This window comes from Myxine glutinosa, chromosome 1 (assembly GCF_964187855.1).
Source record: "Myxine glutinosa chromosome 1, kmMyxGlut1.1, whole genome shotgun sequence".
Taxonomy (NCBI): domain Eukaryota; kingdom Metazoa; phylum Chordata; class Myxini; order Myxiniformes; family Myxinidae; genus Myxine; species Myxine glutinosa.
The window spans coordinates 331,127,724-331,150,345 of record NC_136261.1 but is presented as its reverse complement, the minus strand read 5'-3'; the positions used below and the strand labels follow the sequence as shown (position 1 = coordinate 331,150,345).

The 22,622-nt window shown below is 39.9% G+C and overlaps 24 non-coding genes across 24 annotated transcripts; all 24 read left to right on the top strand.

The window, feature by feature from the left end:
• The first annotated feature begins 375 nt into the window (after positions 1 to 375).
• Positions 376 to 458, top strand: TRNAL-CAG (transfer RNA leucine (anticodon CAG)). Its single transcript has one exon. It is a non-coding gene; the product is annotated as a tRNA-Leu (tRNA).
• A 2,556-nt stretch (positions 459 to 3,014) lies between these two features.
• On the top strand, positions 3,015 to 3,097 carry TRNAL-AAG (transfer RNA leucine (anticodon AAG)). The gene has a single exon. It is a non-coding gene; the product is annotated as a tRNA-Leu (tRNA).
• Positions 3,098 to 3,542: 445 nt separating this feature from the next.
• TRNAL-CAG (transfer RNA leucine (anticodon CAG)) lies at positions 3,543 to 3,625 on the top strand. Its single transcript has one exon. It is a non-coding gene; the product is annotated as a tRNA-Leu (tRNA).
• Positions 3,626 to 6,181: 2,556 nt separating this feature from the next.
• On the top strand, positions 6,182 to 6,264 carry TRNAL-AAG (transfer RNA leucine (anticodon AAG)). The gene has a single exon. It is a non-coding gene; the product is annotated as a tRNA-Leu (tRNA).
• Positions 6,265 to 6,709: 445 nt separating this feature from the next.
• On the top strand, positions 6,710 to 6,792 carry TRNAL-CAG (transfer RNA leucine (anticodon CAG)). Its single transcript has one exon. It is a non-coding gene; the product is annotated as a tRNA-Leu (tRNA).
• A 445-nt stretch (positions 6,793 to 7,237) lies between these two features.
• On the top strand, positions 7,238 to 7,320 carry TRNAL-AAG (transfer RNA leucine (anticodon AAG)). Its single transcript has one exon. It is a non-coding gene; the product is annotated as a tRNA-Leu (tRNA).
• Positions 7,321 to 7,765: 445 nt separating this feature from the next.
• TRNAL-CAG (transfer RNA leucine (anticodon CAG)) lies at positions 7,766 to 7,849 on the top strand. The gene has a single exon. It is a non-coding gene; the product is annotated as a tRNA-Leu (tRNA).
• Positions 7,850 to 8,293: 444 nt separating this feature from the next.
• On the top strand, positions 8,294 to 8,376 carry TRNAL-CAG (transfer RNA leucine (anticodon CAG)). The gene has a single exon. It is a non-coding gene; the product is annotated as a tRNA-Leu (tRNA).
• A 444-nt stretch (positions 8,377 to 8,820) lies between these two features.
• TRNAL-CAA (transfer RNA leucine (anticodon CAA)) lies at positions 8,821 to 8,904 on the top strand. Its single transcript has one exon. It is a non-coding gene; the product is annotated as a tRNA-Leu (tRNA).
• A 974-nt stretch (positions 8,905 to 9,878) lies between these two features.
• TRNAL-AAG (transfer RNA leucine (anticodon AAG)) lies at positions 9,879 to 9,970 on the top strand. The gene is given in 2 exon segments: positions 9,879 to 9,916; positions 9,925 to 9,970. It is a non-coding gene; the product is annotated as a tRNA-Leu (tRNA).
• Positions 9,971 to 10,415: 445 nt separating this feature from the next.
• TRNAL-CAG (transfer RNA leucine (anticodon CAG)) lies at positions 10,416 to 10,498 on the top strand. The gene has a single exon. It is a non-coding gene; the product is annotated as a tRNA-Leu (tRNA).
• A 1,501-nt stretch (positions 10,499 to 11,999) lies between these two features.
• Positions 12,000 to 12,098, top strand: TRNAL-AAG (transfer RNA leucine (anticodon AAG)). Its single transcript is given in 2 exon segments — positions 12,000 to 12,037; positions 12,053 to 12,098. It is a non-coding gene; the product is annotated as a tRNA-Leu (tRNA).
• A 445-nt stretch (positions 12,099 to 12,543) lies between these two features.
• On the top strand, positions 12,544 to 12,627 carry TRNAL-CAG (transfer RNA leucine (anticodon CAG)). The gene has a single exon. It is a non-coding gene; the product is annotated as a tRNA-Leu (tRNA).
• Positions 12,628 to 13,071: 444 nt separating this feature from the next.
• On the top strand, positions 13,072 to 13,154 carry TRNAL-AAG (transfer RNA leucine (anticodon AAG)). The gene has a single exon. It is a non-coding gene; the product is annotated as a tRNA-Leu (tRNA).
• Positions 13,155 to 13,599: 445 nt separating this feature from the next.
• Positions 13,600 to 13,682, top strand: TRNAL-CAG (transfer RNA leucine (anticodon CAG)). The gene has a single exon. It is a non-coding gene; the product is annotated as a tRNA-Leu (tRNA).
• Positions 13,683 to 15,712: 2,030 nt separating this feature from the next.
• Positions 15,713 to 15,795, top strand: TRNAL-AAG (transfer RNA leucine (anticodon AAG)). The gene has a single exon. It is a non-coding gene; the product is annotated as a tRNA-Leu (tRNA).
• A 445-nt stretch (positions 15,796 to 16,240) lies between these two features.
• Positions 16,241 to 16,324, top strand: TRNAL-CAG (transfer RNA leucine (anticodon CAG)). Its single transcript has one exon. It is a non-coding gene; the product is annotated as a tRNA-Leu (tRNA).
• Positions 16,325 to 16,768: 444 nt separating this feature from the next.
• Positions 16,769 to 16,851, top strand: TRNAL-CAG (transfer RNA leucine (anticodon CAG)). The gene has a single exon. It is a non-coding gene; the product is annotated as a tRNA-Leu (tRNA).
• A 444-nt stretch (positions 16,852 to 17,295) lies between these two features.
• On the top strand, positions 17,296 to 17,379 carry TRNAL-CAA (transfer RNA leucine (anticodon CAA)). The gene has a single exon. It is a non-coding gene; the product is annotated as a tRNA-Leu (tRNA).
• Positions 17,380 to 18,352: 973 nt separating this feature from the next.
• TRNAL-CAG (transfer RNA leucine (anticodon CAG)) lies at positions 18,353 to 18,435 on the top strand. Its single transcript has one exon. It is a non-coding gene; the product is annotated as a tRNA-Leu (tRNA).
• Positions 18,436 to 18,879: 444 nt separating this feature from the next.
• Positions 18,880 to 18,963, top strand: TRNAL-CAA (transfer RNA leucine (anticodon CAA)). The gene has a single exon. It is a non-coding gene; the product is annotated as a tRNA-Leu (tRNA).
• A 1,500-nt stretch (positions 18,964 to 20,463) lies between these two features.
• On the top strand, positions 20,464 to 20,546 carry TRNAL-CAG (transfer RNA leucine (anticodon CAG)). The gene has a single exon. It is a non-coding gene; the product is annotated as a tRNA-Leu (tRNA).
• A 972-nt stretch (positions 20,547 to 21,518) lies between these two features.
• Positions 21,519 to 21,601, top strand: TRNAL-AAG (transfer RNA leucine (anticodon AAG)). The gene has a single exon. It is a non-coding gene; the product is annotated as a tRNA-Leu (tRNA).
• Positions 21,602 to 22,046: 445 nt separating this feature from the next.
• On the top strand, positions 22,047 to 22,129 carry TRNAL-CAG (transfer RNA leucine (anticodon CAG)). The gene has a single exon. It is a non-coding gene; the product is annotated as a tRNA-Leu (tRNA).
• The last annotated feature ends 493 nt before the right edge of the window (positions 22,130 to 22,622 follow it).

Below are 22,622 nucleotides of genomic sequence, written 5' to 3'. Positions count from 1 at the left end.
TTGCACATTGAGTCACTAAATTTGAAAACCAACTCGTTTTGAGGTCAAAAGGTCAAAGGTTAACTCAAGGTCAAACCTCTAAAATCATCAATTTTCATCTGAAAAAATCATCGCTTCACATCCTATTAATCCGAGCTTTGATCAAGATCGTCAATTTTAATCTTGATGAAATGGACAATTTGATGGATCAATGGCAACCTTTTTTGGGGCGGTGGGGGTGGATTTTGCAAGTGTCGTGCTCTGCATGACGTCTTCTTTTTATAATTAGTCGTTTGGGTCTGCTGCGGGTGTGTAACTTGTTTTTCTCAAAATAATTTTCACTCTACAATGAATAATTATACTTTCCATAATTCTGACGTTTCATGCAACAAAGAGGTCAGGATGGCCGAGCAGTCCAAGGCGCTGCGTTCAGGTCACAGTCTCCTCTGGAGGCGTGGGTTCGAATCCCACTCCTGACATGATTGCTATTTTTAACAACCTCAAGACGTCATCTTTCATCCCAAAGTCCTTGAGGAAATTGAAGAACATTTGCACATTGAGTCACTAAATTGGAAAACCAACTATTTTTGAGGTCAAATGGTCATAGGTAAACTCAAGGTCAAACCTCTAAAATCATCAATTTTCATCTGAAAAATCGTCACTTTACATCCGGTTAACCTGAGCTTTGATCAAGATCGTCAATTTTAATCTTGATGAAATGGACAATTTGATGGATCAATGGCAACCTTTTTTGGGGCGGTGGGGGTGTATTTTGCAAGTGTCGTGCTCTGCATGACGTCTGCTTTTTATAATTAGTCGTTTGGGTCTGCTGCGGGTGTGTAACTTATTTTTCTCAAAATAATTTTCACTCTACTATGAATAATTATACTTTCCATAATTCTGACATCCCATGAAATAAGAAGTCAGGATGGCCGAGTGGTCCCAGGTGCTGCGTTCAGGTCGCAGTCTCCTCTGGAGACGTTTGTTTGAATCCCACTCCTGACATGATTATTATTTTTAACAACCTGGAGACGTCATCGTTCATCCCAAAAACTTTGAGGAAATGGAAGAACATTTGCGCATTGAGTCACTAAATCGAAAAACCAACTATTTTTGAGGTCAAAAGGCCAAAGCTAAACTCAAGGTCAAACCTCTGAAACCATCAATTTTCATCTGAAAAATCATCGCTTCGCATCCTGTTAACCCGAGCTTTGATCAAGATCGTCAATTTTAATCTTGCTGAAATGGACAATTTGATGGATCAATGGCAACCTTTTTTGGGGCGTTAGGGGTGGATTTTGCAAGTGTCGTGCTCTGCATGACGTCTTCTTTTTATAATTAGTCGTTTGGGTCTGCTGCGGGTGTGTAACTTGTCTTTCTCAAAATAATTTTCACTCTACTATGAATAATTATACTTTCCATAATTCTGACGCTTAATGAGTATGTAGTCAGGATGGCTGAGCAGTCTAAGGCGCTGTGTTCAGGCTGCAGTCTCTTCTGGCGGCTTCGGTTCAAATCCCACTCCTGATATGATTATTATTTTTAACAACCTCGAGACGTCATCGTCCATCCCAAAGACTTTGAGGAAATTGAAGAACATTTGCACATTGAGTCACTAAATTTGAAAACCAACGATTTTTGAGGTCAAAAGGTCAAAGGTTAACTCAAGGTCAAACCTCTAAAATCATCAATTTTCATCTGAAAAAATCATCACTTCACATCCTGTTAACCCGAGCTTTGATAAAGATCGTCAATTTTAATCTTGATGAAATGGACAATTTGATGGATCAATGGCAACCTTTTTTGGGGCGGTGGGGGTGGATTTTGCAAGTGTCGTGCTCTGCATGACGTCTTCTTTTTATAATTAGTCGTTTGGGTCTGCTGCGGGTGTGTAACTTGTTTTTCTCAAAATAATTTTCACTCTACTATGAATAATTATACTTTCCATAAGTCTGACATTTCATGAAACTAAAAAGTCAGGATGGCTGAGCAGTCCAAGGCTCTGCGTTCAAGGTCGCAATCTCCCCTGGAGGCGTGGGTTCAAATCCCACTCCTGACATGATTGTTATTCTTAACAACCTCGACACGTCATCGTTAATCCCAAAGACTTTGAGGAAATTGAAGAACATTTGCACTTTGAGTCACTAAATTTGAAAACCAACTATTTTTGAGGTCAAAAGGTCAAAGGTTAACTCAAGGTCAAACCTCTAAAATCATCAATTTTCATCTGAAAAAATCAGCAATTCACATCCTTTTCATCCGACCTTTGATCAAGATCGTCAATTTTAATCTTGATGAAATGGACAATTTGATGGATCAATGGCAACCTTTTTTGGGGCGGTGGGGGTGGATTTTGCAAGTGTCGTGCTCTGCATGACGTCTTCTTTTTATAATTAGTCGTTTGGGTCTGCTGCGGGTGTGTAACTTGTTTTTCTCAAAATAATTTTCACTCTACTATGAATAATTATACTTTCCATAATTCTGACATTTCATGAAACTAAAAAGTCAGGATGGCTGAGCAGTCCAAGGCTCTGCGTTCAAGGTCACAGTCTCTCCTGGAGGCGTGGGTGTCAAATCCCACTCCTGACATGATTGTTACTTTTTAACAACCTCGACACGTCATCGTTCATCCCAAAGACTTTGAGGAAATTGAAGAACATTTGCACATTGAGTCACTAAATTTGAAAACCAACTATTTTTGATGTCAAAAGGTCAAAGGTTAACTCAAGGTCAAACCTCTAAAATCATCAATTTTCATCTGAAAAAATCAGCAATTCACATCCTTTTCATCCGACCTTTGATCAAGATCGTCAATTTTAATCTTGATGAAATGGACAATTTGATGGATCAATGGCAACCTTTTTTGGGGCGGTGGGGGTGGATTTTGCAAGTGTCGTGCTCTGCATGACGTCTTCTTTTCATAATTAGTCATTTGGGTCTGCTGCGTGTGTGCAACTTGTTTTTCTCAAAATAATTTTCACTCTACTATGAATAATGATACTTTTCATAATTCTGACGCTTGATGAGACTATGTAGTCAGGATGGCCGAGCGGTCTAAGGCGCTGCGTTAAGGTCGCAGTCTCCTCTGGAGGCGTGGGTTCAAATCCCACTCCTGACATGATTGTTATTTTTAACAACCTCGAGACGTCATCGTTCATCCCAAAGACTTTGAGGAAATTGAAGAACATTTGCACATTGAGTCACTAAATTTGAAAACCAACTCGTTTTGAGGTCAAAAGGTCAAAGGTTAACTCAAGGTCAAACCTCTAAAATCATCAATTTTCATCTGAAAAAATCATCGCTTCACATCCTATTAATCCGAGCTTTGATCAAGATCGTCAATTTTAATCTTGATGAAATGGACAATTTGATGGATCAATGGCAACCTTTTTTGGGGCGGTGGGGGTGGATTTTGCAAGTGTCGTGCTCTGCATGACGTCTTCTTTTTATAATTAGTCGTTTGGGTCTGCTGCGGGTGTGTAACTTGTTTTTCTCAAAATAATTTTCACTCTACAATGAATAATTATACTTTCCATAATTCTGACGTTTCATGCAACAAAGAGGTCAGGATGGCCGAGCAGTCCAAGGCGCTGCGTTCAGGTCACAGTCTCCTCTGGAGGCGTGGGTTCGAATCCCACTCCTGACATGATTGCTATTTTTAACAACCTCAAGACGTCATCTTTCATCCCAAAGTCCTTGAGGAAATTGAAGAACATTTGCACATTGAGTCACTAAATTGGAAAACCAACTATTTTTGAGGTCAAATGGTCATAGGTAAACTCAAGGTCAAACCTCTAAAATCATCAATTTTCATCTGAAAAATCGTCACTTTACATCCGGTTAACCTGAGCTTTGATCAAGATCGTCAATTTTAATCTTGATGAAATGGACAATTTGATGGATCAATGGCAACCTTTTTTGGGGCGGTGGGGGTGTATTTTGCAAGTGTCGTGCTCTGCATGACGTCTGCTTTTTATAATTAGTCGTTTGGGTCTGCTGCGGGTGTGTAACTTATTTTTCTCAAAATAATTTTCACTCTACTATGAATAATTATACTTTCCATAATTCTGACATCCCATGAAATAAGAAGTCAGGATGGCCGAGTGGTCCCAGGTGCTGCGTTCAGGTCGCAGTCTCCTCTGGAGACGTTTGTTTGAATCCCACTCCTGACATGATTATTATTTTTAACAACCTGGAGACGTCATCGTTCATCCCAAAAACTTTGAGGAAATGGAAGAACATTTGCGCATTGAGTCACTAAATCGAAAAACCAACTATTTTTGAGGTCAAAAGGCCAAAGCTAAACTCAAGGTCAAACCTCTGAAACCATCAATTTTCATCTGAAAAATCATCGCTTCGCATCCTGTTAACCCGAGCTTTGATCAAGATCGTCAATTTTAATCTTGCTGAAATGGACAATTTGATGGATCAATGGCAACCTTTTTTGGGGCGTTAGGGGTGGATTTTGCAAGTGTCGTGCTCTGCATGACGTCTTCTTTTTATAATTAGTCGTTTGGGTCTGCTGCGGGTGTGTAACTTGTCTTTCTCAAAATAATTTTCACTCTACTATGAATAATTATACTTTCCATAATTCTGACGCTTAATGAGTATGTAGTCAGGATGGCTGAGCAGTCTAAGGCGCTGTGTTCAGGCTGCAGTCTCTTCTGGCGGCTTCGGTTCAAATCCCACTCCTGATATGATTATTATTTTTAACAACCTCGAGACGTCATCGTCCATCCCAAAGACTTTGAGGAAATTGAAGAACATTTGCACATTGAGTCACTAAATTTGAAAACCAACGATTTTTGAGGTCAAAAGGTCAAAGGTTAACTCAAGGTCAAACCTCTAAAATCATCAATTTTCATCTGAAAAAATCATCACTTCACATCCTGTTAACCCGAGCTTTGATAAAGATCGTCAATTTTAATCTTGATGAAATGGACAATTTGATGGATCAATGGCAACCTTTTTTGGGGCGGTGGGGGTGGATTTTGCAAGTGTCGTGCTCTGCATGACGTCTTCTTTTTATAATTAGTCGTTTGGGTCTGCTGCGGGTGTGTAACTTGTTTTTCTCAAAATAATTTTCACTCTACTATGAATAATTATACTTTCCATAAGTCTGACATTTCATGAAACTAAAAAGTCAGGATGGCTGAGCAGTCCAAGGCTCTGCGTTCAAGGTCGCAATCTCCCCTGGAGGCGTGGGTTCAAATCCCACTCCTGACATGATTGTTATTCTTAACAACCTCGACACGTCATCGTTAATCCCAAAGACTTTGAGGAAATTGAAGAACATTTGCACTTTGAGTCACTAAATTTGAAAACCAACTATTTTTGAGGTCAAAAGGTCAAAGGTTAACTCAAGGTCAAACCTCTAAAATCATCAATTTTCATCTGAAAAAATCAGCAATTCACATCCTTTTCATCCGACCTTTGATCAAGATCGTCAATTTTAATCTTGATGAAATGGACAATTTGATGGATCAATGGCAACCTTTTTTGGGGCAGTGGGGGTGGATTTTGCAAGTGTCGTGCTCTGCATGACGTCTTCTTTTTATAATTAGTCGTTTGGGTCTGCTGCGGGTGTGTAACTTGTTTTTCTCAAAATAATTTTCACTCTACTATGAATAATTATACTTTCCATAATTCTGACATTTCATGAAACTAAAAAGTCAGGATGGCTGAGCAGTCCAAGGCTCTGCGTTCAAGGTCACAGTCTCTCCTGGAGGCGTGGGTGTCAAATCCCACTCCTGACATGATTGTTACTTTTTAACAACCTCGACACGTCATCGTTCATCCCAAAGACTTTGAGGAAATTGAAGAACATTTGCACATTGAGTCACTAAATTTGAAAACCAACTATTTTTGATGTCAAAAGGTCAAAGGTTAACTCAAGGTCAAACCTCTAAAATCATCAATTTTCATCTGAAAAAATCAGCAATTCACATCCTTTTCATCCGACCTTTGATCAAGATCGTCAATTTTAATCTTGATGAAATGGACAATTTGATGGATCAATGGCAACCTTTTTTGGGGCGGTGGGGGTGGATTTTGCAAGTGTCGTGCTCTGCATGACGTCTTCTTTTCATAATTAGTCATTTGGGTCTGCTGCGTGTGTGCAACTTGTTTTTCTCAAAATAATTTTCACTCTACTATGAATAATGATACTTTTCATAATTCTGACGCTTGATGAGACTATGTAGTCAGGATGGCCGAGCGGTCTAAGGCGCTGCGTTAAGGTCGCAGTCTCCTCTGGAGGCGTGGGTTCAAATCCCACTCCTGACATGATTGTTATTTTTAACAACCTCGAGACGTCATCGTTCATCCCAAAGACTTTGAGGAAATTGAAGAACATTTGCACATTGAGTCACTAAATTTGAAAACCAACTCGTTTTGAGGTCAAAAGGTCAAAGGTTAACTCAAGGTCAAACCTCTAAAATCATCAATTTTCATCTGAAAAAATCATCGCTTCACATCCTATTAATCCGAGCTTTGATCAAGATCGTCAATTTTAATCTTGATGAAATGGACAATTTGATGGATCAATGGCAACCTTTTTTGGGGCGGTGGGGGTGGATTTTGCAAGTGTCGTGCTCTGCATGACGTCTTCTTTTTATAATTAGTCGTTTGGGTCTGCTGCGGGTGTGTAACTTGTTTTTCTCAAAATAATTTTCACTCGACAATGAATAATTATACTTTCCATAATTCTGACGTTTCATGCAACAAAGAGGTCAGGATGGCCGAGCAGTCCAAGGCGCTGCGTTCAGGTCACAGTCTCCTCTGGAGGCGTGGGTTCGAATCCCACTCCTGACATGATTGCTATTTTTAACAACCTCAAGACGTCATCTTTCATCCCAAAGTCCTTGAGGAAATTGAAGAACATTTGCACATTGAGTCACTAAATTTGAAAACCAACTATTTTTGAGGTCAAAAGGTCAAAGGTTAACTCAAGGTCAAACCTCTAAAATCATCAATTTTCATCTGAAAAAATCAGCAATTCACATCCTTTTCATCCGACCTTTGATCAAGATCGTCAATTTTAATCTTGATGAAATGGACAATTTGATGGATCAATGGCAACCTTTTTTGGGGCGGTGGGGGTGGATTTTGCAAGTGTCGTGCTCTGCATGACGTCTTCTTTTCATAATTAGTCATTTGGGTCTGCTGCGTGTGTGCAACTTGTTTTTCTCAAAATAATTTTCACTCTACTATGAATAATGATACTTTCCATAATTCTGACGCTTAATGAGACTTTGTAGTCAGGATGGCCGAGCGGTCTAAGGCGCTGCGTTAAGGTCGCAGTCTCCTCTGGAGGCGTGGGTTCAAATCCCACTCCTGACATGATTGTTATTTTTAACAACCTCGAGACGTCATCGTTCATCCCAAAGACTTTGAGGAAATTGAAGAACATTTGCACATTGAGTCACTAAATTTGAAAACCAACTCGTTTTGAGGTCAAAAGGTCAAAGGTTAACTCAAGGTCAAACCTCTAAAATCATCAATTTTCATCTGAAAAAATCATCGCTTCACATCCTATTAATCCGAGCTTTGATCAAGATCGTCAATTTTAATCTTGATGAAATGGACAATTTGATGGATCAATGGCAACCTTTTTTGGGGCGGTGGGGGTGGATTTTGCAAGTGTCGTGCTCTGCATGACGTCTTCTTTTTATAATTAGTCGTTTGGGTCTGCTGCGGGTGTGTAACTTGTTTTTCTCAAAATAATTTTCACTCTACAATGAATAATTATACTTTCCATAATTCTGACGTTTCATGCAACAAAGAGGTCAGGATGGCTGAGCGGTACAAGGCGCTGCGTTCAGGTCGCAGTTCTCCTCTGGAGGCGTGGGTTCGAATCCCACTCCTGACATGATTGTTATTTTTAACAACCTCAAGACGTCATCGTTCATCCCAAAGTCCTTGAGGAAATTGAAGAACATTTGCACATTGAGTCACTAAATTGGAAAACCAACTATTTTTGAGGTCAAATGGTCATAGGTAAACTCAAGGTCAAACCTCTAAAATCATCAATTTTCATCTGAAAAATCGTCACTTTACATCCGGTTAACCTGAGCTTTGATCAAGATCGTCAACTTTAATCTTGATGAAATGGACAATTTGATGGATCAATGGCAACCTTTTTTGGGGCGGTGGGGGTGTATTTTGCAAGTGTCGTGCTCTGCATGACGTCTGCTTTTTATAATTAGTCGTTTGGGTCTGCTGCGGGTGTGTAACTTGTTTTTCTCAAAATAATTTTCACTCTACAATGAATAATTATACTTTCCATAATTCTGACGTTTCATGCGACAAAGAGGTCAGGATGGCCGAGTGGTCCAAGGCACTGCGTTCAGGTCGCAGTCTCCTCTGGAGGCGTGGGTTCGAATCCCACTCCTGACATGATTGCTATTTTTAACAACCTCGAGACGTCATCGTTCATCCCAAAGTCCTTGAGGAAATTGAAGAACATTTGCACATTGAGTCACTAAATTGGAAAACCAACTATTTTTGAGGTCAAACGGTCATAGGTAAACTCAAGGTCAAACCTCTAAAATCATCAATTTTCATCTGAAAAATCGTCACTTTACTTCCGGTTAACCTGAGCTTTGATCAAGATCGTCAACTTTAATCTTGATGAAATGGACAATTTGATGGATCAATGGCAACCTTTTTTGGGGCGGTGGGGGTGTATTTTGCAAGTGTCGTGCTCTCCATGACGTCTGCTTTTTATAATTAGTCGTTTGGGTCTGCTGCGGGTGTGTAACTTGTTTTTCTCAAAATAATTTTCACTCTACTATGAATAATTATACTTTCCATAATTCTGACATTCCATGAGACTAAGAAGTCAGGATGGCCGAACGGTCCAAGGTGCTGCGTTCAAGGTCACAGTCTCCCCTGGAGGCGTGGGTTCGAATCCCACTCCTGACATGATTGCTATTTTTAACAACCTCGAGACGTCATCGTTCATCCCAAAGTCCTTGAGGAAATTGAAGAACATTTGCACATTGAGTCACTAAATTTGAAAACCAACTATTTTTGAGGTCAAAAGGTCAAAGGTTAACTCAAGGTCAAACCTCTAAAATCATCAATTTTCATCTGAAAAAATCAGCAGTTCACATCCTTTTCATCCGACCTTTGATCAAGATCGTCAATTTTAATCTTGATGAAATGGACAATTTGATGGATCAATGGCAACCTTTTTTGGGGCGGTGGGGGTGGATTTTGCAAGTGTCGTGCTCTGCATGACGTCTTCTTTTTATAATTAGTCGTTTGGGTCTGCTGCGGGTGTGTAACTTGTTTTTCTCAAAATAATTTTCACTCTACTATGAATAATTATACTTTCCATAATTCTGACATTTCATGAAACTAAAAAGTCAGGATGGCTGAGCAGTCCAAGGCTCTGCGTTCAAGGTCACAGTCTCCCCTGGAGGCGTGGGTTCAAATCCCACTCCTGACATGATTGTTATTTTTAACAACCTCGACACGTCATCGTTCATCCCAAAGACTTTGAGGAAATTGAAGAACATTTGCACATTGAGTCACTAAATTTGAAAACCAACTATTTTTGAGGTCAAAAGGTCAAAGGTTAACTCAAGGTCAAACCTCTAAAATCATCAATTTTCATCTGAAAAAATCAGCAATTCACATCCTTTTCATCCGACCTTTGATCAAGATCGTCAATTTTAATCTTGATGAAATGGACAATTTGATGGATCAATGGCAACCTTTTTTGGGGCGGTGGGGGTGGATTTTGCAAGTGTCGTGCTCTGCATGACGTCTTCTTTTCATAATTAGTCATTTGGGTCTGCTGCGTGTGTGCAACTTGTTTTTCTCAAAATAATTTTCACTCTACTATGAATAATGATACTTTCCATAATTCTGACGCTTAATGAGACTTTGTAGTCAGGATGGCCGAGCGGTCTAAGGCGCTGCGTTAAGGTCGCAGGGTCGCAGATCTCCTCTGGAGGCGTGGGTTCAAATCCCACTCCTGACATGATTATTATTTTTAACAACCTCGAGACGTCATCGTTCATCCCAAACACTTTGAGGAAATTGAAGAACATTTGCACATTGAGTCACTAAATTTGAAAACCAACTATTTTTGAGGTCAAAAGGTCAAAGGTTAACTCAAGGTCAAACCTCTAAAATCATCAATTTTCATCTGAAAAATCATCACTTCACATCCTGTTAACCCGAGCTTTGATAAAGATCGTCAATTTTAATCTTGATGAAATGGACAATTTGATGGATCAATGGCAACCTTTTTTGGGGGTGGTGGGGGTGGATTTTGCAAGTGTCGTGCTCTGCATGACGTCTTCTTTTTATAATTAGTCGTTTGGGTCTGCTGCGGGTGTGTAACTTGTTTTTCTCAAAATAATTTTCACTCTGCAATGAATAATTATACTTTCCATAATTCTGACGTTTCATGCAACAAAGAAGTCAGGATGGCCGAGCGGTCCAAGGCGCTGCGTTCAGGTCGCAGTCTCCTCTGGAGGCGTGGGTTCGAATCCCACTCCTGACATGATTGTTATTTTTAACAACCTCAAGACGTCATCGTTCATCCCAAAGTCCTTGAGGAAATTGAAGAACATTTGCACATTGAGTCACTAAATTGGAAAACCAACTATTTTTGAGGTCAAACGGTCATAGGTAAACTCAAGGTCAAACCTCTAAAATCATCAATTTTCATCTGAAAAATCGTCACTTTACATCCGGTTAACCTGAGCTTTGATCAAGATCGTCAACTTTAATCTTGATGAAATGGACAATTTGATGGATCAATGGCAACCTTTTTTGGGGCGGTGGGGGTGGATTTTGCAAGTGTCGTGCTCTGCATGACGTCTGCTTTTTATAATTAGTCGTTTGGGTCTGCTGCGGGTGTGTAACTTGTTTTTCTCAAAATAATTTTCACTCTACTATGAGTAATTATACTTTCCATAATTCTGACATTCCATGAGACTAAGAAGTCAGGATGGCCGAGTGGTCCAAGGTGCTGCGTTCAGGTCGCAGTCTCCTCTGGAGACGTTTGTTTGAATCCCACTCCTGACATGATTGTTATTTTTAACAACCTCGACACGTCATCGTTCATCCCAAAGACTTTGAGGAAATTGAAGAACATTTGCACATTGAGTCACTAAATTTGAAAACCAACTATTTTTGAGGTCAAAAGGTCAAAGGTTAACTCAAGGTCAAACCTCTAAAATCATCAATTTTCATCTGAAAAAATCAGCAGTTCACATCCTTTTCATCCGACCTTTGATCAAGATCGTCAATTTTAATCTTGATGAAATGGACAATTTGATGGATCAATGGCAACCTTTTTTGGGGCGGTGGGGGTGGATTTTGCAAGTGTCGTGCTCTGCATGACGTCTTCTTTTTATAATTAGTCGTTTGGGTCTGCTGCGGGTGTGTAACTTGTTTTTCTCAAAATAATTTTCACTCTACTATGAATAATTATACTTTCCATAATTCTGACATTTCATGAAACTAAAAAGTCAGGATGGCTGAGCAGTCCAAGGCTCTGCGTTCAAGGTCACAGTCTCCCCTGGAGGCGTGGGTTCAAATCCCACTCCTGACATGATTGTTATTTTTAACAACCTCGACACGTCATCGTTCATCCCAAAGACTTTGAGGAAATTGAAGAACATTTGCACATTGAGTCACTAAATTTGAAAACCAACTATTTTTGAGGTCAAAAGGTCAAAGGTTAACTCAAGGTCAAACCTCTAAAATCATCAATTTTCATCTGAAAAAATCAGCAATTCACATCCTTTTCATCCGACCTTTGATCAAGATCGTCAATTTTAATCTTGATGAAATGGACAATTTGATGGATCAATGGCAACCTTTTTTGGGGCGGTGGGGGTGGATTTTGCAAGTGTCGTGCTCTGCATGACGTCTTCTTTTCATAATTAGTCATTTGGGTCTGCTGCGTGTGTGCAACTTGTTTTTCTCAAAATAATTTTCACTCTACTATGAATAATGATACTTTCCATAATTCTGACGCTTAATGAGACTTTGTAGTCAGGATGGCCGAGCGGTCTAAGGCGCTGCGTTAAGGTCGCAGGGTCGCAGATCGCAGATCTCCTCTGGAGGCGTGGGTTCAAATCCCACTCCTGACATGATTGTTATTTTTAACAACCTCGAGACGTCATCGTTCATCCCAAAGACTTTGAGGAAATTGAAGAACATTTGCACATTGAGTCACTAAATTTGAAAACCAACTCGTTTTGAGGTCAAAAGGTCAAAGGTTAACTCAAGGTCAAACCTCTAAAATCATCAATTTTCATCTGAAAAAATCATCGCTTCACATCCTATTAATCCGAGCTTTGATCAAGATCGTCAATTTTAATCTTGATGAAATGGACAATTTGATGGATCAATGGCAACCTTTTTTGGGGCGGTGGGGGTGGATTTTGCAAGTGTCGTGCTCTGCATGACGTCTTCTTTTTATAATTAGTCGTTTGGGTCTGCTGCGGGTGTGTAACTTGTTTTTCTCAAAATAATTTTCACTCTACAATGAATAATTATACTTTCCATAATTCTGACGTTTCATGCAACAAAGAGGTCAGGATGGCTGAGGCGGTCCAAGGCGCTGCGTTCAGGTCGCAGTCTCCTCTGGAGGCGTGGGTTCGAATCCCACTCCTGACATGATTGTTATTTTTAACAACCTCAAGACGTCATCGTTCATCCCAAAGTCCTTGAGGAAATTGAAGAACATTTGCACATTGAGTCACTAAATTGGAAAACCAACTATTTTTGAGGTCAAATGGTCATAGGTAAACTCAAGGTCAAACCTCTAAAATCATCAATTTTCATCTGAAAAATCGTCACTTTACATCCGGTTAACCTGAGCTTTGATCAAGATCGTCAACTTTAATCTTGATGAAATGGACAATTTGATGGATCAATGGCAACCTTTTTTGGGGCGGTGGGGGTGTATTTTGCAAGTGTCGTGCTCTGCATGACGTCTGCTTTTTATAATTAGTCGTTTGGGTCTGCTGCGGGTGTGTAACTTGTTTTTCTCAAAATAATTTTCACTCTACTATGAATAATGATACTTTCCATAATTCTGACGCTTAATGAGACTATGTAGTCAGGATGGCCGAGCGGTCTAAGGCGCTGCGTTAAGGTCGCAGTCTCCTCTGGAGGCGTGGGTTCAAATCCCACTCCTGACATGATTATTATTTTTAACAACCTCGAGACGTCATCGTTCATCCCAAACACTTTGAGGAAATTGAAGAACATTTGCACATTGAGTCACTAAATTTGAAAACCAACTATTTTTGAGGTCAAAAGGTCAAAGGTTAACTCAAGGTCAAACCTCTAAAATCATCAATTTTCATCTGAAAAAATCAGCAATTCACATCCTTTTCATCCGACCTTTGATCAAGATCGTCAATTTTAATCTTGATGAAATGGACAATTTGATGGATCAATGGCAACCTTTTTTGGGGCGGTGGGGGTGGATTTTGCAAGTGTCGTGCTCTGCATGACGTCTTCTTTTTATAATTAGTCGTTTGGGTCTGCTGCGGGTGTGTAACTTGTTTTTCTCAAAATAATTTTCACTCTACAATGAATAATTATACTTTCCATAATTCTGACGTTTCATGCAACAAAGAAGTCAGGATGGCCGAGGGGTCCAAGGCGCTGCGTTCAGGTCGCAGTCTCCTCTGGAGGCGTGGGTTCGAATCCCACTCCTGACATGATTGTTGTTTTTAACAACCTCAAGACGTCATCGTTCATCCCAAAGTCCTTGAGGAAATTGAAGAACATTTGCACATTGAGTCACTAAATTGGAAAACCAACTATTTTTGAGGTCAAATGGTCATAGGTAAACTCAAGGCCAAACCTCTAAAATCATCAATTTTCATCTGAAAATTCGTCACTTTACATCCGGTTAACCTGAGCTTTGATCAAGATCGTCAACTTTAATCTTGATGAAATGGACAATTTGATGGATCAATGGCAACCTTTTTTGGGGCGGTGGGGGTGTATTTTGCAAGTGTCGTGCTCTGCATGACGTCTGCTTTTTATAATTAGTCGTTTGGGTCTGCTGCGGGTGTGTAACTTGTTTTTCTCAAAATAATTTTCACTCTACTATGAATAATTATACTTTCCATAATTCTGACATTCCATGAGACTAAGAACTCAGGATGGCCGAGTGGTCCAAGGTGCTGCGTTCAGGTCGCAGTCTCCTCTGGAGACATTTGTTTGAATCCCACTCCTGACATGATTATTATTTTTAACAACCTCGAGACGTCATCGTTCATCCCAAAGACTTTGAGGAAATTGAAGAACATTTGCGCAATGAGTCACTAAATTTGAAAACCAACTCGTTTTGAGGTCAAAAGGTCAAAGGTTAACTCAAGGTCAAACCTCTAAAATCATCAATTTTCATCTGAAAAAATCATCGCTTCACATCCTATTAATCCGAGCTTTGATCAAGATCGTCAATTTTAATCTTGATGAAATGGACAATTTGATGGATCAATGGCAACCTTTTTTGGGGCGGTGGGGGTGGATTTTGCAAGTGTCGTGCTCTGCATGACGTCTGCTTTTTATAAATAGTCGTTTGGGTCTGCTGCGGGTGTGTAACTTGTTTTTCTCAAAATAATTTTCACTCTACTATGAATAATTATACTTTCCATAATTCTGACATTCCATGAGACTAAGAAGTCAGGATGGCCGAGCAGTTCAAGGTGCTGCGTTCAAGGTCACAGTCTCCCCTGGAGGCGTGGGTTCAAATCCCACTCCTGACATGATTGTTATTTTTAACAACCTCGACACGTCATCGTTCATCCCAAAGACTTTGAGGAAATTGAAGAACATTTGCACATTGAGTCACTAAATTTGAAAACCAACTATTTTTGAGGTCAAAAGGTCAAAGGTTAACTCAAGGTCAAACCTCTAAAATCATCAATTTTCATCTGAAAAAATCAGCAGTTCACATCCTTTTCATCCGACCTTTGATCAAGATCGTCAATTTTAATCTTGATGAAATGGACAATTTGATGGATCAATGGCAACCTTTTTTGGGGCGGTGGGGGTGGATTTTGCAAGTGTCGTGCTCTGCATGACGTCTTCTTTTTATAATTAGTCGTTTGGGTCTGCTGCGGGTGTGTAACTTGTTTTTCTCAAAATAATTTTCACTCTACTATGAATAATTATACTTTCCATAATTCTGACATTTCATGAAACTAAAAAGTCAGGATGGCTGAGCAGTCCAAGGCTCTGCGTTCAAGGTCACAGTCTCCCCTGGAGGCGTGGGTTCAAATCCCACTCCTGAAATGATTGTTATTTTTAACAACCTCGACACGTCATCGTTCATCCCAAAGACTTTGAGGAAATTGAAGAACATTTGCACATTGAGTCACTAAATTTGAAAACCAACTATTTTTGAGGTCAAAAGGTCAAAGGTTAACTCAAGGTCAAACCTCTAAAATCATCAATTTTCATCTGAAAAAATCAGCAATTCACAGCCTTTTCATCCGACCTTTGATCAAGATCGTCATTTTTAATCTTGATGAAATGGACAATTTGATGGATCAATGGCAACCTTTTTTGGGGCGGTGGGGGTGGATTTTGCAAGTGTCGTGCTCTGCATGACGTCTTCTTTTCATAATTAGTCATTTGGGTCTGCTGCGTGTGTGCAACTTGTTTTTCTCAAAATAATTTTCACTCTACTATGAATAATGATACTTTCCATAATTCTGACGCTTAATGAGACTTTGTAGTCAGGATGGCCGAGCGGTCTAAGGCGCTGCGTTAAGGTTGCAGTCTCCTCTGGAGGCGTGGGTTCAAATCCCACTCCTGACATGATTGTTATTTTTAACAACCTCGAGACGTCATCGTTCATCCCAAAGACTTTGAGGAAATTGAAGAACATTTGCACATTGAGTCACTAAATTTGAAAACCAACTCGTTTTGAGGTCAAAAGGTCAAAGGTTAACTCAAGGTCAAACCTCTAAAATCATCAATTTTCATCTGAAAAAATCATCGCTTCACATCCTATTAATCCGAGCTTTGATCAAGATCGTCAATTTTAATCTTGATGAAATGGACAATTTGATGGATCAATGGCAACCTTTTTTGGGGCGGTGGGGGTGGATTTTGTAAGTGTCGTGCTCTGCATGACGTCTTCTTTTTATAATTAGTCGTTTGGGTCTGCTGCGGGTGTGTAACTTGTTTTTCTCAAAATAATTTTCACTCTACAATGAATAATTATACTTTCCATAATTCTGACGTTTCATGCAACAAAGAGGTCAGGATGGCTGAGCAGTACAAGGCGCTGCGTTCAGGTCGCAGTTCTCCTCTGGAGGCGTGGGTTCGAATCCCACTCCTGATATGATTGTTATTTTTAACAACCTCAAGACGTCATCGTTCATCCCAAAGTCCTTGAGGAAATTGAAGAACATTTGCACATTGAGTCACTAAATTGGAAAACCAACTATTTTTGAGGTCAAATGGTCATAGGTAAACTCAAGGTCAAACCTCTAAAATCATCAATTTTCATCTGAAAAATCGTCACTTTACATCCGGTTAACCTGAGCTTTGATCAAGATCGTCAACTTTAATCTTGATGAAATGGACAATTTGATGGATCAATGGCAACCTTTTTTGGGGCGGTGGGGGTGTATTTTGCAAGTGTCGTGCTCTGCATGACGTCTGCTTTTTATAATTAGTCGTTTGGGTCTGCTGCGGGTGTGTAACTTGTTTTTCTCAAAATAATTTTCACTCTACAATGAATAATTATACTTTCCATAATTCTGACGTTTCATGCGACAAAGAGGTCAGGATGGCCGAGTGGTCCAAGGCGCTGTGTTCAGGTCGCAGTCTCCTCTGGAGGCGTGGGTTCGAATCCCACTCCTGACATGATTGCTATTTTTAACAACCTCGAGACGTCATCGTTCATCCCAAAGTCCTTGAGGAAATTGAAGAACATTTGCACATTGAGTCACTAAATTGGAAAACCAACTATTTTTGAGGTCAAACGGTCATAGGTAAACTCAAGGTCAAACCTCTAAAATCATCAATTTTCATCTGAAAAATCGTCACTTTACATCCGGTTAACCTGAGCTTTGATCAAGATCGTCAACATTAATCTTGATGAAATGGACAATTTGATGGATCAATGGCAACCTTTTTTGGGGCGGTGGGGGTGTATTTTGCAAGTGTCGTGCTCTCCATGACGTCTGCTTTTTATAATTAGTCGTTTGGGTCTGCTGCGGGTGTGTAACTTGTTTTTCTCAAAATAATTTTCACTCTACTATGAATAATTATACTTTCCATAATTCTGACATTCCATGAGACTAAGAAGTCAGGATGGCCGAGCGGTCCAAGGTGCTGCGTTCAAGGTCACAGTCTCCCCTGGAGGCGTGGGTTCGAATCCCACTCCTGACATGATTGCTATTTTTAACAACCTCGAGACGTCATCGTTCATCCCAAAGTCCTTGAGGAAATTGAAGAACATTTGCACATTGAGTCACTAAATTTGAAAACCAACTATTTTTGAGGTCAAAAGGTCAAAGGTTAACTCAAGGTCAAACCTCTAAAATCATCAATTTTCATCTGAAAAAATCAGCAGTTCACATCCTTTTCATCCGACCTTTGATCAAGATCGTCAATTTTAATCTTGATGAAATGGACAATTTGATGGATCAATGGCAACCTTTTTTGGGGCGGTGGGGGTGGATTTTGCAAGTGTCGTGCTCTGCATGACGTCTTCTTTTTATAATTAGTCGTTTGGGTCTGCTGCGGGTGTGTAACTTGTTTTTCTCAAAATAATTTTCACTCTACTATGAATAATTATACTTTCCATAATTCTGACATTTCATGAAACTAAAAAGTCAGGATGGCTGAGCAGTCCAAGGCTCTGCGTTCAAGGTCACAGTCTCTCCTGGAGGCGTGGGTTCAAATCCCACTCCTGACATGATTGTTATTTTTAACAACCTCGACACGTCATCGTTCATCCCAAAGACTTTGAGGAAATTGAAGAACATTTGCACATTGAGTCACTAAATTTGAAAACCAACTCGTTTTGACGTCAAATGGTCATAGGTAAACTCAAGGTCAAACCTCTAAAATCATCAATTTTCATCTGAAAAATCGTCACTTTACATCCGGTTAACCTGAGCTTTGATCAAGATCGTCAACTTTAATCTTGATGAAATGGACAATTTGATGGATCAATGGCAACCTTTTTTGGGGCGGTGGGGGTGTATTTTGCAAGTGTCGTGCTCTGCATGACGTCTGCTTTTTATAATTAGTCGTTTGGGTCTGCTGCGGGTGTGTAACTTGTTTTTCTCAAAATAATTTTCACTCTACAATGAATAATTATACTTTCCATAATTCTGACGTTTCATGCGACAAAGAGGTCAGGATGGCCGAGTGGTCCAAGGCGCTGCGTTCAGGTCGCAGTCTCCTCTGGAGGCGTGGGTTCGAATCCCACTCCTGACATGATTGCTATTTTTAACAACCTCGAGACGTCATCGTTCATCCCAAAGTCCTTGAGGAAATTGAAGAACATTTGCACATTGAGTCACTAAATTGGAAAACCAACTATTTTTGAGGTCAAACGGTCATAGGTAAACTCAAGGTCAAACCTCTAAAATCATCAATTTTCATCTGAAAAATCGTCACTTTACATCCGGTTAACCTGAGCTTTGATCAAGATCGTCAACATTAATCTTGATGAAATGGACAATTTGATGGATCAATGGCAACCTTTTTTGGGGCGGTGGGGGTGTATTTTGCAAGTGTCGTGCTCTCCATGACGTCTGCTTTTTATAATTAGTCGTTTGGGTCTGCTGCGGGTGTGTAACTTGTTTTTCTCAAAATAATTTTCACTCTACTATGAATAATTATACTTTCCATAATTCTGACATTCCATGAGACTAAGAAGTCAGGATGGCCGAGCGGTCCAAGGTGCTGTGTTCAAGGTCACAGTCTCCCCTGGAGGCGTGGGTTCGAATCCCACTCCTGACATGATTGCTATTTTTAACAACCTCGAGACGTCATCGTTCATCCCAAAGTCCTTGAGGAAATTGAAGAACATTTGCACATTGAGTCACTAAATTTGAAAACCAACTATTTTTGAGGTCAAAAGGTCAAAGGTTAACTCAAGGTCAAACCTCTAAAATCATCAATTTTCATCTGAAAAAATCAGCAGTTCACATCCTTTTCATCCGACCTTTGATCAAGATCGTCAATTTTAATCTTGATGAAATGGACAATTTGATGGATCAATGGCAACCTTTTTTGGGGCGGTGGGGGTGGATTTTGCAAGTGTCGTGCTCTGCATGACGTCTTCTTTTTATAATTAGTCGTTTGGGTCTGCTGCGGGTGTGTAACTTGTTTTTCTCAAAATAATTTTCACTCTACTATGAATAATTATACTTTCCATAATTCTGACATTTCATGAAACTAAAAAGTCAGGATGGCTGAGCAGTCCAAGGCTCTGCGTTCAACATCACAGTCTTTCCTGGAGGCGTGGGTTCAAATCCCACTCCTGACATGATTGTTATTTTTAACAACCTCGACACGTCATCGTTCATCCCAAAGACTTTGAGGAAATTGAAGAACATTTGCACATTGAGTCACTAAATTTGAAAACCAACTATTTTTGAGGTCAAAAGGTCAAAGGTTAACTCAAGGTCAAACCTCTAAAATCATCAATTTTCATCTGAAAAAATCAGCAATTCACATCCTTTTCATCCGACCTTTGATCAAGATCGTCAATTTTAATCTTGATGAAATGGACAATTTGATGGATCAATGGCAACCTTTTTTGGGGCGGTGGGGGTGGATTTTGCAAGTGTCGTGCTCTGCATGACGTCTTCTTTTTATAATTAGTCGTTTGGGTCTGCTGCGGGTGTGTAACTTGTCTTTCTCAAAATAATTTTCACTCTACTATGAATAATTATACTTTCCAAAATTCTGACGCTTAATGAGTTTGTAGTCAGGATGGCTGAGCAGTCTAAGGCGCTGCGTTCAGGCTGCAGTCTCTTCTGGCGGCTTCGGTTCAAATCCCACTCCTGATATGATTATTATTTTTAACAACTTCGAGACGTCATCGTTCATCCCAAAGACTTTGAGGAAATTGAAGAACATTTGCACAATGAGTCACTAAATTTGAAAACCAACTCGTTTTGAGGTCAAAAGGTCAAAGGTTAACTCAAGTTCAAACCTCTAAAATCATCAATTTTCATCTGAAAAAATCATCGCTTCACATCCTATTAATCCGAGCTTTGATCAAGATCGTCAATTTTAATCTTGATGAAATGGACAATTTGATGGATCAATGGCAACCTTTTTTGGAGCGGTGGGGGTGGATTTTGCAAGTGTCGTGCTCTGCATGACGTCTTCTTTTTATAATTAGTCGTTTGGGTCTGCTGCGGGTGTGTAACTTGTTTTTCTCAAAATAATTTTCACTCTACAATGAATAATTATACTTTCCATAATTCTGACGTTTCATGCGACAAAGAGGTCAGGATGGCCGAGCGGTCCAAGGCGCTGCGATCAGGTCGCAGTCTCCTCTGGAGGCGTGGGTTCGAATCCCACTCCTGACATGATTGTTATTTTTAACAACCTCGAGACGTCATCGTTCATCCCAAAGTCCTTGAGGAAATTGAAGAACATTTGCACATTGAGTCACTAAATTGGAAAACCAACTATTTTTGAGGTCAAACGGTCATAGGTAAACTCAAGGTCAAACCTCTAAAATCATCAATTTTCATCTGAAAAATCGTCACTTTACATCCGGTTAACCTGAGCTTTGATCAAGATCGTCAACTTTAATCTTGATGAAATGGACAATTTGATGGATCAATGGCAACCTTTTTTGGGGCGGTGGGGGTGTATTTTGCAAGTGTCGTGCTCTGCATGACGTCTGCTTTTTATAATTAGTCGTTTGGGTCTGCTGCGGGTGTGTAACTTGTTTTTCTCAAAATAATTTTCACTCTACTATGAATAATTATACTTTCCATAATTCTGACATTCCATGAGACTAAGAAGTCAGGATGGCCGAGTGGTCCAAGGTGCTGTGTTCAGGTCGCAGTCTCCTCTGGAGACGTTTGTTTGAATCCCACTCCTGACATGATTATTATTTTTAACAACCTCGAGACGTCATCGTTCATCCCAAAGACTTTGAGGAAATTGAAGAACATTTGCACATTGAGTCACTAAATTTGAAAACCAACTCGTTTTGAGGTCAAAAGGTCAAATGTTAACTCAAGGTCAAACCTCTAAAATCATCAATTTTCATCTGAAAAAATCATCGCTTCACATCCTATCAATCCGAGCTTTGATCAAGATCGTCAATTTTAATCTTGATGAAATGGACAATTTGATGGATCAATGGCAACCTTTTTTGGGGTGGTGGGGGTGGATTTTGCAAGTGTCGTGCTCTGCATGACGTCTTCTTTTCATAATTAGTCATTTGGGTCTGCTGCGTGTGTGCAACTTGTTTTTCTCAAAATAATTTTCACTCTACTATGAATAATGATACTTTCCATAATTCTGACGCTTAATGAAACTATGTAGTCAGGATGGCCAAGCAGTCTAAGGCGCTGCATTAAGGTCGCAGTCTCCTCTGGAGGCGTGGGTTCAAATCCCACTCCTGACATTATTGTTATTTTTAACAACCTCGAGACGTCATCGTTCATCCCAAAGACTTTGAGGAAATTGAAGAACATTTGCACATTGAGTCACTAAATTTGAAAACCAACTCGTTTTGAGGTCAAAAGGTCAAATGTTAACTCAAGGTCAAACCTCTAAAATCATCAATTTTCATCTGAAAAAATCATCGCTTCACATCCTATCAATCCGAGCTTTGATCAAGATCGTCAATTTTAATCTTGATGAAATGGACAATTTGATGGATCAATGGCAACCTTTTTTGGGGCGGTGGGGGTGGATTTTGCAAGTGTCGTGCTCTGCATGACGTCTTCTTTTTATAATTAGTCGTTTGGGTCTGCTGCGGGTGTGTAACTTGTTTTTCTCAAAATAATTTTCACTCTACAATGAATAATTATACTTTCCATAATTCTGACGTTTCATGCGACAAAGAGGTCAGGATGGCCGAGTGGTCCAAGGCGCTGCGTTCAGGTCGCAGTCTCCTCTGGAGGTGTGGGTTCGAATCCCACTCCTGACATGATTGTTATTTTTAACAACCTCGACACGTCATCGTTCATCCCAAAGACTTTGAGGAAATTGAAGAACATTTGCACATTGAGTCACTAAATTTGAAAACCAACTATTTTTGAGGTCAAAAGGTCAAAGGTTAACTCAAGGTCAAACCTCTAAAATCATCAATTTTCATCTGAAAAAATCAGCAGTTCACATCCTTTTCATCCGACCTTTGATCAAGATCGTCAATTTTAATCTTGATGAAATGGACAATTTGATGGATCAATGGCAACCTTTTTTGGGGCGGTGGGGGTGGATTTTGCAAGTGTCGTGCTCTGCATGACGTCTTCTTTTTATAATTAGTCGTTTGGGTCTGCTGCGGGTGTGTAACTTGTTTTTCTCAAAATAATTTTCACTCTACTATGAATAATTATACTTTCCATAATTCTGACATTTCATGAAACTAAAAAGTCAGGATGGCTGAGCAGTCCAAGGCTCTGCGTTCAAGGTCACAGTCT